The following is an 18,449-nucleotide window of genomic DNA, read 5'->3' as shown; positions in this document are numbered from 1 at the left end:
TAATGAAGTAAAGCTTATTTGTTGATAATCAAATCCAAATGTAGAGAGGTTTTAAGGTTGTTTCATTAGATGTTAAATGTGGGATGGGATGAACTGACAGAAATTCTGTCCAAACAAAATGGGGTCCCCAGAAATTCTGGTGAAAAAAAGGGGGTCCCCGCTGAAAAAACGTTTGTATACCACGGCAATAGAGTGACCATTTGTGTCATTATGCAATATTCCTTATTTTGTAATAACAAAAAGCTCCCCCCAATGAATTGCTATAATATTAAATTGACACATTACTTTGACAATTGCATTGCTATCTACAGTACCTTATATCAAAGTATGTCATAAAGAAGTGGTTGTAGTGGAGATGCTTGTATTTGTCAGTCGTTAGCTGAGCTAGATATACTGTAGCAATTAGTGCCCACTACTGTAATAACACAACAATAGTTGCAAAGACATTGACATGGTGTTGTGTGATTTCTTTGAATGACACCGAGCATCAACTGAATAACACGTGTTTGCTGTTTCATGGCTCGCTGCAGTACATTACACTACCATAGGTGACACAGCTTCAATCTCTCCCATGTATATACAGCTGTGTGACTGTCTGATTCATGGCTCGCTACAGTACATTACACTACCATAGGTGACACAGCTTCAATCTCTCCCATGTATATACAGCTGTGTGACTGTCTGATTCATGGCTCGCTACAGTACATTACACTACCATAGGTGACACAGCTTCAATCTCTCCCATGTATATACAGCTGTGTGACTGTCTGATTCATGGCTCGCTGCAGTACATTACACTACCATAGGTGACACAGCTTCAATCTCTCCCATGTATATTCAGCTGTGTGACTGTCTGATTCATGGCTCGCTACAGTACATTACACTACCATAGGTGACACAGCTTCAATCTCTCCCATGTATATACAGCTGTGTGACTGTCTGATTCATGGCTCGCTGTAGTACATTACACTACCATAGGTGACACAGCTTCAATCTCTCCCATGTATATACAGCTGTGTGACTGTCTGATTCATGGCTCGCTACAGTACATTACACTACAATAGGTGACACAGCTTCAATCTCTCCCATGTATATACAGTTGTGTGACTGTCTGTTTCCTGGCTCGCTACTGTACATTACACTACCATAGGTGACACAGCTTCAATCTCTCCCATGTATATACAGCTGTGTGACTGTCTGATTCATGGCTCGCTGCAGTACATTACACTACCATAGGTGACACAGCCTCAATCTCTCCCATGTATATACAGCTGTGTGACTGTCTGATTCATGGCTCGCTGCAGTACATTACACTACCATAGGTGACACAGCTTCAATCTCTCCCATGTATATACAGCTGTGTGGCTGTCTGCAGAAATCTACTGTGACATTTGATCTTGAAAAAGCTGGGGAGGCTTGCTTTCACATAATGATGCAATGCAAATTACATTGTATAGTCTTTATTGGAGGCAAGAATCAGATGAGCTGGTCCATGAAAGTCAGTCAGAGATGGAGCCTTCAGAGGGCGGTGCAATCAGGAAGAGAACCATAAAAATAGAATGATTAGAATGAAGTTCCCTTTTCAAGTCATTGAGGCCATGACGGTGCTGTTCTAGCAATGCCATTTCTATGGACAGAACAGTGGCCCTAGCATGGAAGAGGTGGATAGTTATCATCCTGCACACCTACAGACTACAGACCAAAAGCTATTGCAATGCAATTGAATTGGAACTGGAGTTAGACCTGTTTGACCCCTACAAATGCATGGGTTACATAATGGATCAATCCACTGTCTATTTGACAAAAAGCCTTCCTTTAGTTAGTTGTATAATGTCTCAGATATGGGTCAGATTGATTCAGGTCCAAACCCATTGCTGTCAAAGTAATCCGCTTCAATTCCATCAGGTGGTTTGAAATATTCTAGAACGAATGTAATAATGTAATAATGTAATGTTACCCTTTGCAAGGAATTGTTTTCCTTTTCAGCCATGTGTCAATTGAATAAACTATGGAGGATGCTGCTGCAAATGAAATGGATGCAGGGTAGGTCTACTCCCACAAAAAGGTCATATTCAAACACCTTACAGTCTGTTGTTAGTTGTTGTACTGTGTGAGACATCCTGAGCAGTTTCATACTGTGGGTACTATCTAATGAGCGAAGACGTTTAGTAAAGCCACATGGAACCAATGTGGACATCTGTCCAGACACTGGTCTCAGAATGGAGGACCTACCAGCTGATATGAACAACAGAGAGCTATGACATGCCACTGTCCAGCACATTGCGCCACCATGAGCAAGTAAGCAAGCGAGCCTATAGGCTACTAATTGTCAGCAGATCACTTTAAATGAAGGCGTACTTTATAGCGGCGTTGTTATGCGATGTAATAGTTTATAGATGATTCAGTATAACATATGTTATAAATCAGTAGTTATAACTCATTGGTTGACATTGTGATTGTAATGTTGATGTTTAACACATAGTTCGCTGATGTGGCTGATTTCTAAACTATGTAAACCTGTCATGCATAGTCTACTACTAGGTCTACTAGCCTTCACAATCCCGTTATAAAGTACAGACCAAGACTGTGATTGGTTTCATTTGGAACCCGGAGACAAAATAGCCTAATAGTGTATTGGACAGCATGCAATGTGATTCGCGTAATATAGCGTATCTGACTGCAGTTTTATATGGGGACTTGGGTGTAGGCTTAGGCTATTATTATACAAAAGACTTGTCGTTCCTGTTACGGTCCTGAGCGCCTTCACTAGGGAGCGGCATCACGCGGTGAAACAATACTCTTTCACCAATGCTGCTTTCCTCGGCGTCCTTCTCAACGAGGCACTCCTGTAAAGGAACATACATAGCTTACCCTGTGTCCTTCTCACCTTTCCTTCGTCTTCTCTCTGCTTCCTCCCATGCCACGACCATAAACCCGAACACGTAGTCTAGGATACGTAGTCTGCACGTAAATGAATAACAAGATGAGAATCACAACCCTGAAATAACATTTATGTTTCTGCGTGCACGGTGGCGCCTGTCTATAGGGACCAAACGTCGACTAGGGAATCTAATTATCGCCTCGAGGACTTCACCTGAAATATAGACTTCTCGGTGGAGATTTCGCGATTTTTAATAAACAACATATGTGCGACGCTGAATGCTACGCGGTGAACAGCCAGATGCGCGCCTCGCCTGCCAGTCTGTCATCACAGGCAACGACATATGACATTTGCATCACAGGAAAGATGAACTAGCTAAACTTGCTTGCTTTTGTGGGGGAAAAAATTCCATTGTGTTTGGTTATTGAAATATGAGCTAAACGCTCTGCAGAACTATTAGTCGTTATTTTGTAGCCGCATGATAGCCTTTCAATTTAACATAAATTATCCAACATCCATCTTTCAATAAATAATCTTATAGCCTACCCGTTGACATCGCTGAGGAAGTTCGCTTCAGCTGAGGGGCACCATCAATCTATGAATATTCGCACACAATAATTTGGAATCTTTAGTTCATTCATGCAAAATGTGCGAGAATAGACTACTTGAATGTTCTTGAGTGCGTAGAAGTCCTCTGTAGGCTACCAGCGACAGACATTTCGACATAGGCTACTGACAGAGGAGACAGAACGACTGCTATTTTCTACGTGGCATGAGTCGGTAAAGGAACCTTTGATATTTGTGTTTTGGTTCCAGGTTTGATATATCTGCATTGAGAGTCAACAATTGTGGATAGCCTATAATGGAATTTCTTAACCACCGACATTAGAACCGCATCGGTCCTTCAACAAAAGGTCTTTAGCCATTGAAGCCTAAAATATTTAGGAAGACATCCAAAGAGATACTTTTTGCAATGGCCAATTGAAAACGGCTTATCTACAACCATTTCAAACGGACTGCGCAGCACACATTTATGTGCTAGGCTAGAGACGTTATTGCCTATTATGGAAAACTGGGACCGCCTTTACGCGCCTAAACGAAATAATGTCTTAAAGTGAGGCAAGGTCGCATTACTATTTATTCTGATACGCATATGGGTATAATTCCATGAGCATAAACATGATATGAGGGATACGCCGCCACTGTTTTTGTCATTTTTAACCGGCAGGATTTTTCCCGTTTCATTCGCAGTGGTTGTTTTGAAGATAGCAGGTTATTAATTGTTTATCTTTATGCATCCGCGCGAAGAAGGACCAAGAAATGACAAACGACGGATAACCACAGGAGAAGGAGAGAGTGAAAAGAGGGGGAAGGAAGAATGAATGAGATATACTGAGCAACGAAGGAAGGAGATTGGAGGAATCAAGGTAGGACACGAAGCAAGGTTTTTAATGTTATAGCCCATGTAGCCTATTTGGGTCTACGGGATGCTGCACTGAATGTGACGGTGGAATCTGTCTGTCACCACAGGCAGAGAGGTGGAGAGGCGTGTAACGAGCTTTATTTATTGATATTTTATGCTTGGACAAATGTGGAGTATGTTTACGATGCGTCAACAGTTGCTTCATGATTAAAACGTGTGGTTATTATTTTGTGTGTACACTCGTGTTTGACTAAGCGGACATTAATAGGTAATTTATATTGGACATAATGTCTGAAGTGCAACGTGCAATGCATTACTAATTAAATTGACCATTGTTAAATTGAATTAATGTTAAGCTCACTGAATGTTATTTAGCCTCAATCTCCCTGAAATTGAAAACGGTGGACTAGTCTATACAACTAGTCTATACTACATTGTACAACGTTCTGTTGATATCTATGGTTATGCGCAAAATCACTTCCACGACAGCTATTTGGCTTGAATTTGACTGCCGGTGTCCGACACTGGTAATGGAAGAGGACGTGGGCCATTCACGGGCTTGACGTGTACGCAGATGACATGGGAAGAAAAGCGAGCCAGCTTCCTTAATACATTTAATGTATGAGTGAGCGATGAACTGTCGTGGTAAGCTTGCCTGGACGAATTGCCTGGCTTGCAGCGCCCTATACGAGCCCAACCACCCATGAAGAAAAAACGAGCGTATGTGAAAGAAAAATGCGATGAAGAGACAGAGGCAGCATAAGCGGTGTGATGTACTACCTCCCTCCATCTATTTCCCCATTTCCAGCAGCAGCACAGTAGCAGGTCGTCTCACGGAGAGACACCTTTTATCATTTAAGGGCTCATTGCGTGTTATACAAGAAAATCCGCATTAGAGCGCAGGAGAGCTCAAAAGTGAACTGCTCGCCCGTCCCCAATGTGTGGGACTAAAGCATTAATCCCCGACCTCGTTAAACCGTAGCCCAGCCTATACACCACACACTTCATATTCCATATTAACATATTCGCTACTGAATAGGCCTATACTTTCACAGATCTTTTTAGGGTAAGGGCACAGAGGAAATGGAAGCCCGCAACTAACATAATACAAACAACATAATTGAAACAGCCACTCAGTTTTTCTAGCCTACATCAGCACATGCCAAAGTTAGTTTTGGAGGGATACATTTTCTGGATCTTAATGTCCACTCCACACATATGCAGAGAAGTAGCAGGTATTGTACCATTCTTTCAAAAGGCCCATAACAGGCTCACTGGAATTCAAATCCCTTTACATATTAAAGCGGTTATTTTGTGCGTTCAAGAAGCCTCTGGCATCCTTCTAGAAATGGTTGAAAGCCAAACATTCTCTCTGCTTGAAGACAAGACAGAAGGATTTATGCGTCTCTGTCTGCGTGTCACATCACCATCAGAAAAATGATTATTGGATTTCAGTGGGATGATTAATAGTCAGGCATTAGCATGATATTAATGATACCCCCATGTTGTAATATGCCGGTAATCAGAAGTGGATTTATATCACTGAAATCATTTCGATAGCGTTTTGGCGGTTGGCGTAATAGAAGCCATACGTAATACGTGAAGAGTCAAATATTCACATGTACTGAAGAAATCATTTGCATCCAAACCTATATAAAAATAAAGCCATGTTTATATTCAATCCATATTCTAGCTCTAACACACGCACACACGCGCACACACACACACCAATTTTTCATACAAATAATACTAGTGGCTCCTACGGTCCTCTCCATATTTCCCTAGCAACATCCACCCTGTTCAGCATATGAATTGGTTCATCCCCCAAAGCTACTCATAAGGCTGACTAAATGGATATGTTAATACAAACTAAGTCAAGAGATACACCGCTGATACAAATTCCTCCACAGACAACCCAGGACACAACACAGTGCCCTGTGGAACACCTGCTGCATCGGATAGTCCATTGAACTGCTATTCATCATTTACGAAAATCGTACTTACAGTGCCTTCAGAAACTATTCATACCCCTTGACTTATTCCACATTTTGTTGTGTTACAGACTGAATCCACACATAATACCCCATAATGACAAAGTGAAAACATGTTTTTAGACATTTTTGTAAATGCATTGAAAATGAAATACAGAAATATCTCATTTACAAAAGTATACACACCCCTAAATCAATACTTTGTAAAAGCACCTTTAGTAGTGATTACAGCTGTGAGTTTTTCTGCGTACGTTTCTACGAGCTTTGCACACCTGGATTGTACAATATTTGCACATCATTCTTTTAAAAATTCTTCAAGCTCTATCAAATTGTTTGTTGATAGCCATGGCTAGGCAGCCATTTTCTAGTTGTGTCACTGCTCGACTGAGGGACCTTACAGATAATTGTTTGTGTGGGGTACAGAGGTAATAAACAGTTATTGCACACAGAGTGAGTCCATGCAACGTATTATGTAACTTGTTTAGCACATTTTTACTCCTGAACTTATTTAGTCTTGCCATAACAAAGGGGTTGACTAGTTATTGACTCGAGAGTTTTTAGCTTTTCATTTGTAATTAACTTGTAAACATTTCTAAAAACATAATTCTACTTTGACATTTTGCGGTATTGTGTGTAGGCCAGTGACCCAACATTTTTATTTAATCCATTTTAAATTCAGGCTGTTACACTACAACATGTAATATTCCATAAAAGAAGCAAAAACATCAATTTGAGTCTGTAGCCTGAATTCATGATCAGCCAGCCTGCTCCGGTCCATTCCATTGCATTAGGTTGAGGTGTTCACTGATGGATACAGACAGACTGCGTAGCACCATGCATTTTTCATAGTGTGTTGTGCAGTGCTGCTGTACAACTGCCTCTCATGTGATGTGCATAGGCACTGGCTAGTAATCTTTATACCTTTTTAAATAACGTCACACATGTCTATGCAAGGATGGGTTTTTTCTCCCTCGTCTGACCTACAATCTGGCTATCTATCATGTGCTGTATTTTACATTACTCATTTTTTTCTGTCTCTCTCTACTTTCTCTGTCTCTCTCTGTCTCTTTCTCTCTCTGCTTTCTCTGTCTCTCTCCCCCTCTCTCTCTCTCTCTCTCTCTCTCCCTCTCTCTCTCTCCCTCTCTCTCTCTCTCTCTCTCTCCCCCTCTCTCTCTCTCTCTCTCTCTCTCTCTCTCTCTCTCTCTCTCTCTCTCTCTACTCTCTCATCCTCCTCTCCCACTGGTCAGGGTGTTTACCTGCTGTTGGCAGCTTGTGCTGGCTGGTTATTTACCAGCCGTGTAGAATGATAAGGTTTCTTCTGACAGGGAAAGCCATTATGATTCTAATGACAGTTATTGTGGCGGATCGGGGGCAGAGTTGATTGGCAACTTTGTATGTGTTTCAGCTCCCTAAAAACACGGAGAGACAAGGACGCTTTAAAACAGAAAGTAATTATTGTAATTGATTGTGCCCTATCGTGTTTTTTTTTCTTCAAAATTGCATCTGTAATTAGTTTTTCTTATTTTTGTATTTGACAAGATTACACTTTGCAGGGTGGAGGTGTTAATGCATGTTTCTGAGTGATTGGACAGAAGAAGGGGCGAAAGAGAGAAAGAGTTGGTGAGCGAAGGAGAGAGAGAAAGGTGCACAATGGGCAACAAGCAGAAATTGTCTGGGTTGTTGTGCGGAGGCACAAAGGCGACGGGAACAGGGCGTCCCAGTCAAGGCTGTTCAGGGCTGGAGCTCAGTCAGGGCCTTTGTGTTGTGAAGTGTTGCTGGGTGAATGTGTCTCTGAATGTAGCAGCCTGTAACTGCAGCATCCCAGTGCCACTGCCTTTACGAGTCACACAGGCCCTCCTACATCTGGAACAGGGGCGAGGGCTGGGAGGGGGGATTCAACCTCACCCCATCATCCCTCTATCCTGCACATCCTTGAGCCACCCTCATTTATAACATGACCAGAGAGCATCAGTCAGGAGGACTGTTTTTCATACATGGAGTGGGCTGTAGAATTAGCCTGATGGGTCCATGTAGCAACACAGTGGATTGTTTGCCCTCCGTATTTGGGTTGTGTCTATCGACTGTGAAGGGGCTTGGTTTACAGCTGTGAAAAGACTCAAAGAGGCCCAATCAATGGACCACTCAGCCACCCAAGCAACTCATTTGGATCTGCCCACGTTTACAGTAGTGTGTGTGTGTGTGTGTGTGTGTGTGTGTGTGTGTGTGTGTGTGTGTGGATTGGCTCCAAATTGGCGTGGCGCTCTGGTAAGTCACACCAGTCCTAACAACCACCCTGCAACCTGCTGCCCACAATGGCAGACTGATTGCCCTTTTCAACATGCTTGATTATTCCATTCATACTGGGAAAGAAAAGTAAAAATGTAGCCAGACTATGGTCTCAACAATTGCCATTGTATATCCAGCAGCATAGCACTCCCCGCCTCGGCCCTTAGTGTTCAGCACAGCATCAGTCTATTCCAACCTCCCTCTCCATTATTTCACTGTTCAAATATATTTAGATTCGTAAGATGCTGTTCTTGAAAAAGAGTTGGAGGTCCATAGTGGCCATTTTGAAACACAATGAAAGTACAGCACTTAAGAATAATGATACTGTATATGAAAAGATCTTAGTCCCGCTGGTTGCAATAAATGTTATTATAGTATGATGAAAGCTGTTATGGAAGGTGTTTTCTATTCAAGGAACTGCCAGAGCTATAGGTGCTCTTTACTTAAAGCTGCAATCAGCAGTTGAAACAATAACAAAGCAAATTCCCCGTCCCTGTTTTGGTAAAAAGCTGAGGGATGGGGCTGGAGAAATGTTACCACTCCCAAATTCATAGATAGAGCTATGGATTCAAGGACTGACCGTCCATCATAACACATGTAGTTTTAACTATGTTTTGAGCTTATATAGTGTTTGTTTACGTTTCATTTGTTTACAAACAGAGTAAAACAAGCATATATTTTGGGGGATTCTGATGGGGTACAACAGTTGAACTAAGCTTATGAGGAATTTATAAATTACATTCTTCAATAATCAATGGGTACATATCATGGATTTCTACCCCCCAAAATGTATGTATCAACTGCAGATTGCTCCTTTAAAGTAAAAAAAGTATTTCTCTTATATACTGAACAACAATATAAACGCAACATGCAACATTTTCAAAGATTTTACTGAGTTACAGTTCATAGAAGGAAATAAATAAATGAGGTCCTAATCAATGGATTTCACATGACTGGGGAGGGGTGCAGCCATAGGTGGGCCTTGGAGGGCATAGGCCCACCCACTTGGCAGCCAAGCTCACCCAATGGAGAGCCAGGCCCAGCCAATCAGAATGAGTTTTTCCCCACGAAAGGGCTTTATTACAGACAGAAATACTCCTTCTCTTTTAGAATAATGAAGAGGATTCAGAGCACATTTTTTCCACTTGTTTCCATTCCCCCATGTCTCTCCATGTATTTCCTCCTAAGACAGTGAGAGGGAAGAGACATTCCCAGAGAGGGTGAAAGACAGAGAGGTGAACCATTAGCACCATCCAAGCTAAGCTTTCCTACTCGTTAGGCTAAATGGGCTCCTTGCTGAACCTGTCTGTCTGAAAAAGTAGATCCCGGCCAGATGAAAGGAAACAGGGATCAATTGACCTAATAGCTTGTACAATCATCTCCTATGCTTTTCTGATAGATTTGACGGAGGGTGTTGGCTGGAGTAGAAGCAGTGATGGTCATGAAGCTGCTGGGATGGGCTGGTCGAAACAGAGCTGTGGTGTGTGAGACGTGGTGTGTGTGGTGTGTGTGCCTGTGTGTGTTATTAGTGACAGTCCAGTATCAGCTTCCTTCAACTCCTCCTCCTTAGTATACCTTTTCACACTTGGCCTCTCTCTCTCTCTCTCTCTCTCTCTCTCTCTCTCTCTCTCTCTCTCTCTCTCTACCGGCATCAATATTGACACTTTTGTCCTCATTATCTTGTCAGCCTGCGCTCTCTGCCACACAGAGACACCTCCTCTCCCTAATAGACCACTCTTTACATGACCCCCTGGCTCCTCACTGGCTCCTCACTGGCTCCTCCCTGACTCCTCACTGCTCCTCCCTGCTCCTCACTGGCTCCTCACTGGCTCCTCACTGGCTCCTCCCTGGCTCCTCACTGGCTCCTCCCTGACTCCTCACTGGCTCCTCCCTGGCTCCTCCCTGGCTCCTCCCTGGCTCCTCACTGGCTCCTCCCTGGCTCCTCCCTGGCTCCTCACTGGCTCCTCCCTGGCTCCTCACTGGCTTCTCCCTGGCTGCTCACTGCTCCTCACTGCTCCTCACTGCTCCTTGCTTCCACTGACCCTTTCAGAGCAGAGGAATTAGTGCAGAAGTTATTCATTGTCTTCTTAGAACAATCAGCAGCTCCCATGAGGCATCAGGCTAGATAAAGAGAAATGCATCAACAGGGGGGCGAGCCTGCATGGCGCCGGAGTGTGTGTGTGTTTGTGTGTGTGTTTGTGTGTGTGTGGTTACCTGTTCCGTAAGGGCAGCAGCAGTGCTCACCTGAGACATGAGTCAGTCCACAGAGGACTGTGCAGCTCTGCCGTGTGTGAGGGGAGCTGTTATTTGTGTCCGCAACACTCCCTCTGGAGAAGATGTGTTTGAAGAGTGTGTACATGTGTGTGTGTCAGCTAGGGTTTGAGCTGTGAGAGAGGAGACACCACAAGGACACAACGGCAGCTGTTTGTTTGCCTGTGTCTGTAGAAATGGGAGTTGGAAGGAACAGGGGAGAGGTAGAGGAAGGAGAAAGGGAGAGGTAGAGGAACAGAGGGAGGAGGAGAGAGGGAGCTCATGAAGAAAGGGGTGACAGGCCAATGTAGATTCATAAATTAAAGCAGCCAAAACACCTAAAGCATAAAACATAGGCAGATGGTAGATGAGAGAAAGGAGAGAGAGAGAGGGGGGAGAGAGAGAGAGAGAGAGAGAGAGAGAGAGAGGGGAGAGAGAGAGAGAGCAGAAAGAGAGAGGGGGAGAGAGGGGGGGAGAGACAGAGAGAGAGGCAGAGAGGGGGGAGATAGAGAGAGAGGGGGTAGAGAGAGAGAGACAGAGCCAGAGAACGCATCCAGAGTAGATTCATTAAGAATTATAATTACAGTGGGGACTACGCATCTCTCACCTGAGATTTGCCCTGTCGCCTGCTCCCTCTCTCCTCTCCTCCTCTCCCTCTCCCTCTCTCCTCTCATCCTCTCCCTCGCTCCTCTCCTCCTCTCCCTCTCTCCCTCTCCTCCTCTCCCTCTCTCCTCTCCTCCTCTCCCTCTCTCCTCTCCTCCTCTCCCTCTCCTCCTCTCCCTCTCCTCTCCTCCTCTCCCTCTCCCTCTCTCCTCTCCCTCTCTCCCTCTCCCTCATCTCCCTCTCTCCTCTCCTCCTCTCCCTCTCTTCCTCTCCCTCTCCCTCTCTTCTCTCCTTCAATATTCATACCTTCTTCTCCTTACTGTATTATTGTCATCAACGATCCACAGCGTCTACGAAACGTCTACTGGATTTATGATGTTCACTGACCACACTGTCCAACTGCCAATGGACATACCAATACCTACTATTTTTCCATATAATTATAATGGTGCTCATTACCACAAACAATGACTGTGGAGCACTTCACTGCCATTGTCCATACAATATGACCAGAACTCAAGGCTTAATATTTTCAGGTGAGTATGTGTTGAATATAGTTTCAACATAACACATATAAGACATGTTATGTAACCATAGTTTAACACAGACAGTAGTTTGGGGCCTAGTTTAATAACCACACAATCCAATCTTTATGAACTTTACCAGTTCTACTCAGCTCATCCCACTGCATACACAAACAAACCGCACGTCATAGATCATCAGACCACAAATCAACTACACTGACCACAACCTAACCTACCATGACCTCACAGCAACATGGTATTCCAGTGACCACACGTCATGTTCTGACCTCACTGACCACAGCTGTTCAAAACGGCTCCTAAACACTGGCCTTACATCCAATAAAACCAATTACTATGCCCTGTCTGTTCCTTGACTATTTTATTGTTTGTTGTTGCTGATGCTCAGAGTGCATGGTGGACATTACAATGCCTCTGGAATAGGGCATTTCAGACTTTTCCTCCTACAGTTGGCTCATTGCTTTGCTTGTGACTTGATTTATTTGAAAGATTGGTTTTATTGATCTGGTGAATTAATGTGGAGGCCATATAATCAGTGTGTTATGGAACTATGCAGAATTTGACATCTCTGTGAACTCAAATGAATTGAGTGTACACTATTGATCTGGTTATCCACTGAATCTACACAGCTATTTGTCTAAGGCCTGATTAATTCAGTCTGTGTGTGTGTGTGTGTGTGTGTGTGTGTGTGTGTGTGTGTGTGTGTGAGTGCGTGCGTGCGTGCGTGCGTGTGTGTGTGTGTGTGTGTGTGTGTGTTTTGCCAGTGGTAATTGCATCTGTTATGGATGGACGGTTTTTACCCCTTTGTTGGAGTCAGAGCAATGAGAGCATGAGAGAGAACTGATATAATACAACCACTCCCCAATATAGTACACAACACATACACGCACTCACACACACTTACACACACACATTTACACACACACACAGATACACACACACATACACATATATACACACACACACATTACACACACACATTTACACACACACAGATACACACACACATACACATATATACACACACAGATACACACACATATACATATATACACACACACACATATATACACACACACATTACACACACACATACACACACATACACATATATACACACACACAGATACACACGCATACACATATATATACACACACACATTTACACACACACATACACACAGACAGGTATTGCGGAATGATGAGTCAAATTGTATTGCGTACCGGCAGGTACAGTATGTCAGAGTAGTGTTTGTTCCAACTAGAACAGGGAACCCTGAGTAAAGCTGTCTTACTAATGAACTGAGTTCTACTGAGGATAGAGAAGGATTCCTCCTGACAGCTGTCTACCCTGATGCAGTGCCAGTCAAACAATAACATTTGTTGGAGATGTTTGTTTGTGCTCATTATAGATGAAAGAAAGAGCCTTCCTCCATCCTCCTCATCCATGTTCATGTAGAAACCCCAAATAAAAACAGGGCTAGATAAAAAGGTATATATACGGATAGATACGGTATTTCATTTAAAGAAAACTTTTAAAAAACTGTCGTTTGTAGCTACATTGACATTCTGCAGTCATTATTAGGTCTGGCTCAATTACCGTATAACCATGTAACCGACGGTTATGGATGAAGACAGTCATGAAAATAAAATAACCCTCATAAAATACATACAGCTGACTGAAGACAGGACAGCTGTGTAGAACGAACAGCTGTGTAGAACGAATAGCTGACTGAAGACGGGACAGCTGTGTAGAACAAACAGCTGACTGAAGACGGGACAGCTGTGTAGAACGAACAGCTGACTGAAGACGGGACAGCTGTGTAGAACGAACAGCTGACTGAAGACGGGACAGCTGTGTAGAACGAACAGCTGACTGAAGACGGGACAGCTGTGTAGAACGAACAGCTGTGTAGAACGAACAGCTGTGTAGAACGAACAGCTGTGTAGAACGAACAGCTGACTGAAGACGGGACAGCTGTGTAGAACGAACAGCTGTGTAGAACGAACAGCTGTGTAGAACGAACAGCTGTGTAGAACGAACAGCTGACTGAAGACGGGACAGCTGTGTAGAACGAACAGCTGTGTAGAACGAACAGCTGACTGAAGACGGGACAGCTGTGTAGAACAAACAGCTGACTGAAGACGGGACAGCTGTGTAGAACGAACAGCTGACTGAAGACGGGACAGCTGTGTAGAACGAACAGCTGACTGAAGACGGGACAGCTGTGTAGAACGAACAGCTGACTGAAGACGGGACAGCTGTGTAGAACGAACAGCTGTGTAGAACGAACAGCTGACTGAAGACGGGACAGCTGTGTAGAACGAACAGCTGTGTAGAACGAACAGCTGACTGAAGATGGGACAGCTGTGTAGAACGAACAGCTGACTGAAGACGGGACAGCTGTGTAGAACGAACAGCTGACTGAAGACGGGACAGCTGTGTAGAACGAACAGCTGACTGAAGACGGGACAGCTGTGTAGAACGAACAGCTGACTGAAGACGGGACAGCTGTGTAGAACAAACAGCTGACTGAAGACGGGACAGCTGTGTAGAACGAACAGCTGACTGAAGACGGGACAGCCAGGCATTTGTGTGGTTGAGTCTGTATCTGCTGCAAACTAGTCTTCAGTTGGGCAATGGCCCCCTCCCCACTTGAATTGGGATGCCAGTTCTATTATTTTTATTTCTAGGGCAGCACATGCAGTCCGGAGCGGAGGAGAGGAGAAAATGTATTTTTTTCCCCTTCCCATTTTTGCTATTCGAAAGGCTATTAGGATGACTGCGGTCATTTAGATGGACAATAACTGTCAACCAAAATTCCATGACCGTCACAGCCCTAGTCATAATCACCATTGTGATGAACATATCTCGTTTGCAGAGAGTATTCACTGATTCTGACTGACATTTGTTACTGTGTACTTTTTGCACATTGGCTGTCCTTGACCGTATGATATGCAGTGTCCTTGACCGTATGATATGCAGTGTCCTTGACCGTATGATATGCAGTGTCCTTGACCGTATGATATGCAGTGTCCTTGACCGTATGATATGCAGTGTCCTTGACCGTATGATATGCAGTGTCCTTGACCGTATGATATGCAGTGTCCTTGACCGTATGATATGCAGTGTCCTTGACCGTATGATATGCAGTGTCCTTGACCGTATGATATGCAGTGTCCTTGACCGTATGATATGCAGTGTCCTTGACCGTATGATATGCAGTGTCCTTGACCGTATGATATGCAGTGTCCTTGACCGTATGATATGCAGTGTCCTTGACCGTATGATATGCAGTGTCCTTGACCGTATGATATGCAGTGTCCTTGACCGTATGATATGCAGTGTCCTTGCTGGGTTACAGCACCATTTTCATTAGATAACTACGGAATTACCTTGCTTTGAATTGAATAAACATTATTATACTTTCTACCTATTTCTACGGAAATATATTCACTATAGACGGCACAAGGCTTAAGGACTTAGAATTACATTTCTAGATCCCTTTATCAAAAGGTATCCTACTGGTGTTGGTTTTAAATAATACATTCATTCAGGGGTTTCCTTTGTTGTTCCTTTCCAAAAGAATGAGTTTGGGGATCAAGCTCTACCAACAGTAGGAGCTCATATTTTAGATTTTATTTAACCTTTATTTAACTAGGCAAGTCAGTTAAGAACACATTCTTATGTGTTATTATACATACACATAATAAAATTCAGAAGTAAATGCTATGTTCTTATTAATTACTCAGTAGGTTCCAAATCCCACCTTATAATTACCATGTAGCCTACAGTAACATTAATATTAGGGGCAACACCTAACCCATGTCATAGGTATAACTCTGGGAAGACCTCGAAGGCGACAGTTTCTGTAATGAACTTGTACTAGGTATGTAAGAACATGCTCTACTGACTGCTGTGGATTTACAGAGAAAAATATGAAGCCAGTGTATAATTGGTTGGCACTCTGTAATTGCATTGAGGCGATTATAAGACTTTTAACAGGGCTATTCTAGCATCGTTTCTACTGATGGTCACTCTGACCCTTTGTACACTAACCACTAACCTTGTGTCCTTTATACACCCAGGATCTTCTGTTGGTCTAACTGTATGCTTGTTGTGCACTGATTGCCTCTCTTCTAGCCTGCACTTACTTCTTGGCATGTATTGGCTGCATCGTGCACTCATCTGGCTGCCACTCAATACCCTCGTCTTCTGCTCCTCCACCATCTGTCTACTAACATGAACAATCATCTAACCTCGCACTAGCTTATGCCACTGTATACTCAAAGTGTACCCTAACCAAAATGGCTTTGCACTCACTTGCCTGTTTGCACATCTAGCCTCTTCCTGCTTGTGTACTCTCACCTGCCCCTGAGTGCACTAACATGCTCCCTTGTCCACTCCCACATCCTGTCTCTGTCCTAGCATTCGCCCTCCACTCACCTTCACTCCTGAGCACACGTGCCCTCTCACTCACCCCACACGTTAGCAGATATGGATGGTACAAACGACCCTGAATGAACCCAGATATTGAGCCATTTTAAAGCTGGAGGCTTTAGACAATATCCCCAGCCTATCCCTGCTCTGCAGTGACCGTTCTACTGAAAAGTGAGGGGCCAGGGATCCTCCCAGCATGCACCAGGGCTTTATGGGAGTTTATGGGGAGTGTATGACCCCTCCTCTTCCTCAGCGGTGTACTAGCTTGCGCTGGTAGCCTGGCACTCTTCCCACTGGCTGGAATTAGCAAGGCGAGGAAAACAAACAAATTACAGGGAAACAAACGGAATGGGTAATAAGCATGTAGTGACATGAAGAGAATCCTGTCAGCAGGACAGGAGGGAGTTAGGGAGGGAAGTAAGGAGGGAAGGAAGGAAGGAGGTAAGGAAGGAAGGAAGGAGGGAGAGAGGTAAGGAAGGAGGGAGGGGGGGGGGAGGGGATGCAGAGTGTAATTTTATCCTTCACTCTCTCTCTCTCTCTCTCCTCTCTCCTATCTATCTCCTCTCTCTCTCTCTCTCTCTCTCTCTCCTCTCTCTCCTATCTCTCTCTCTCTCTCTCTCTCTCTCCTCTCTCCTATCTCTCTTCTCTCTCTCTCTCTCCTCTCTCTCCTCTCTCCTATCTCTCTCCTCTCTCTCTCTCTCTCAATTTCACTCTACCGCCCTCTATTCCCCCTCTCTCCCTCTCTCCCTGCGGCCCCTCTGCGTGGAGATCATCCCTGTGTATGGGGCAGTTGGAGACAGATGGGCGGATGATGGATCTGACGTTATAGACAGCAGTGTGATGGATGGTTGGCCGGCTGATATGGGATTAATGCAGTGGCCGGGCTGCGGGGGCCAGAGCGGATGGCTCTGTGATAGATAGATAAAACTGACGAGCAGATAAACAAGAGAGCGCTAATCCACGCCCCCTTGATGGACAGAAAATCAAAGATGGGGAAAAGAGCACAGAGGGAGAGTTTGGGTGTTTGTGCTCAGTGTAGACTGTCTGCACGGTGGAGATAGAGGGGTCTGGAGGGTGAGAGGGACATGGGGTGTGTGTGTGTGGGGGGGGGGGGGTAGGGGGGGCATTTTGACATACAGATGTAGATCTTAATTTGATCACTCTCTTGTTGCAGAGACATTTCCTGCACAGTAGTGTATTCAAGGTATAAAAAGGCTTCTGAAGTTTGTCATTTCCATTTCAAATGTCAGACTTGATTTGCCGTAACGAAAAATCTATCAACCCCTACAAAAGAGGTCCATTAATTATAATCCACATAATAATTCACATTATTTTCCTGCTTTAGCAAACTGGGTCATATTAAGATCCTACATCTGTAGAGCTTAGTGTCAGCATGATTATACGGAGATAACAGGATGGGATTGAGCAAACTGGGTGAGGGTAGAGTCTGGTGAAAGGGCATAGCTGGGTGTAGGTGGGCAGTATGGCTGTTGAAGAGAGATTGGGGCATAAGTAATTGGGCATAGTGGGGTATGATGGGGTGATTGGAATTGGATGATGTAGTCTGCTGGTTGGAGTTTGTAAATAGAGGAGATTGTTGGTCTGTTTTTAGGGGAGGAGGATGTATTTGTTTATGAATCACACACACACGCGCACGCACGCACACACACACACACACACACACACACACACACACACACACACACACACACACACACACTTGGGTGTTAGGAATTAGAGTGGTGGTATATGCTGGATGGGAAGATGACAAGATGTCTTTTTAGACGAGGAGAGGAGATAGCGAGAGAGTGAAGAAATAGTCAGTTGTATCTGCCCATCCTCACATTGTAGCTGTTCACCATCTCAGGGCACTACAGGGCTGTTGGTATCCTCACGTTGTAGCTGTTCACCATCTCAGGGCACTACAGGGGCGTTGGTATCCTCACGTTGTAGCTGTTCACCATCTCAGGGCACTACAGGGCTGTTGGTATCCTCACGTTGTAGCTGTTCACCATCTCAGGGCACTACAGGG

General features: G+C 44.2%; 1 protein-coding gene across 1 annotated transcript in view; it reads left to right on the top strand.

Annotated features, from left to right (window-relative positions):
• Window positions 1-2,858: 2,858 nt before the first annotated feature.
• LOC110485210 (adhesion G protein-coupled receptor L1) overlaps window positions 2,859-18,449 on the top strand; it is a 218,625-nt gene continuing 203,034 nt past the window's right edge. Inside the window, exon 1 of the mRNA XM_090197034.1 lies at window positions 2,859-4,308. The gene's annotated coding sequence lies outside the window, so the exon portion shown is untranslated. The remainder of the gene's footprint in view (window positions 4,309-18,449) is intronic.

This window comes from Oncorhynchus mykiss, chromosome 13, assembly GCF_057628025.1.
Source record: "Oncorhynchus mykiss isolate SJ-2025 chromosome 13, ASM5762802v1, whole genome shotgun sequence".
NCBI classification, from domain to species: Eukaryota; Metazoa; Chordata; class Actinopteri; order Salmoniformes; family Salmonidae; genus Oncorhynchus; species Oncorhynchus mykiss.
This window is presented reverse-complemented; position numbering and strand designations above follow the sequence as displayed.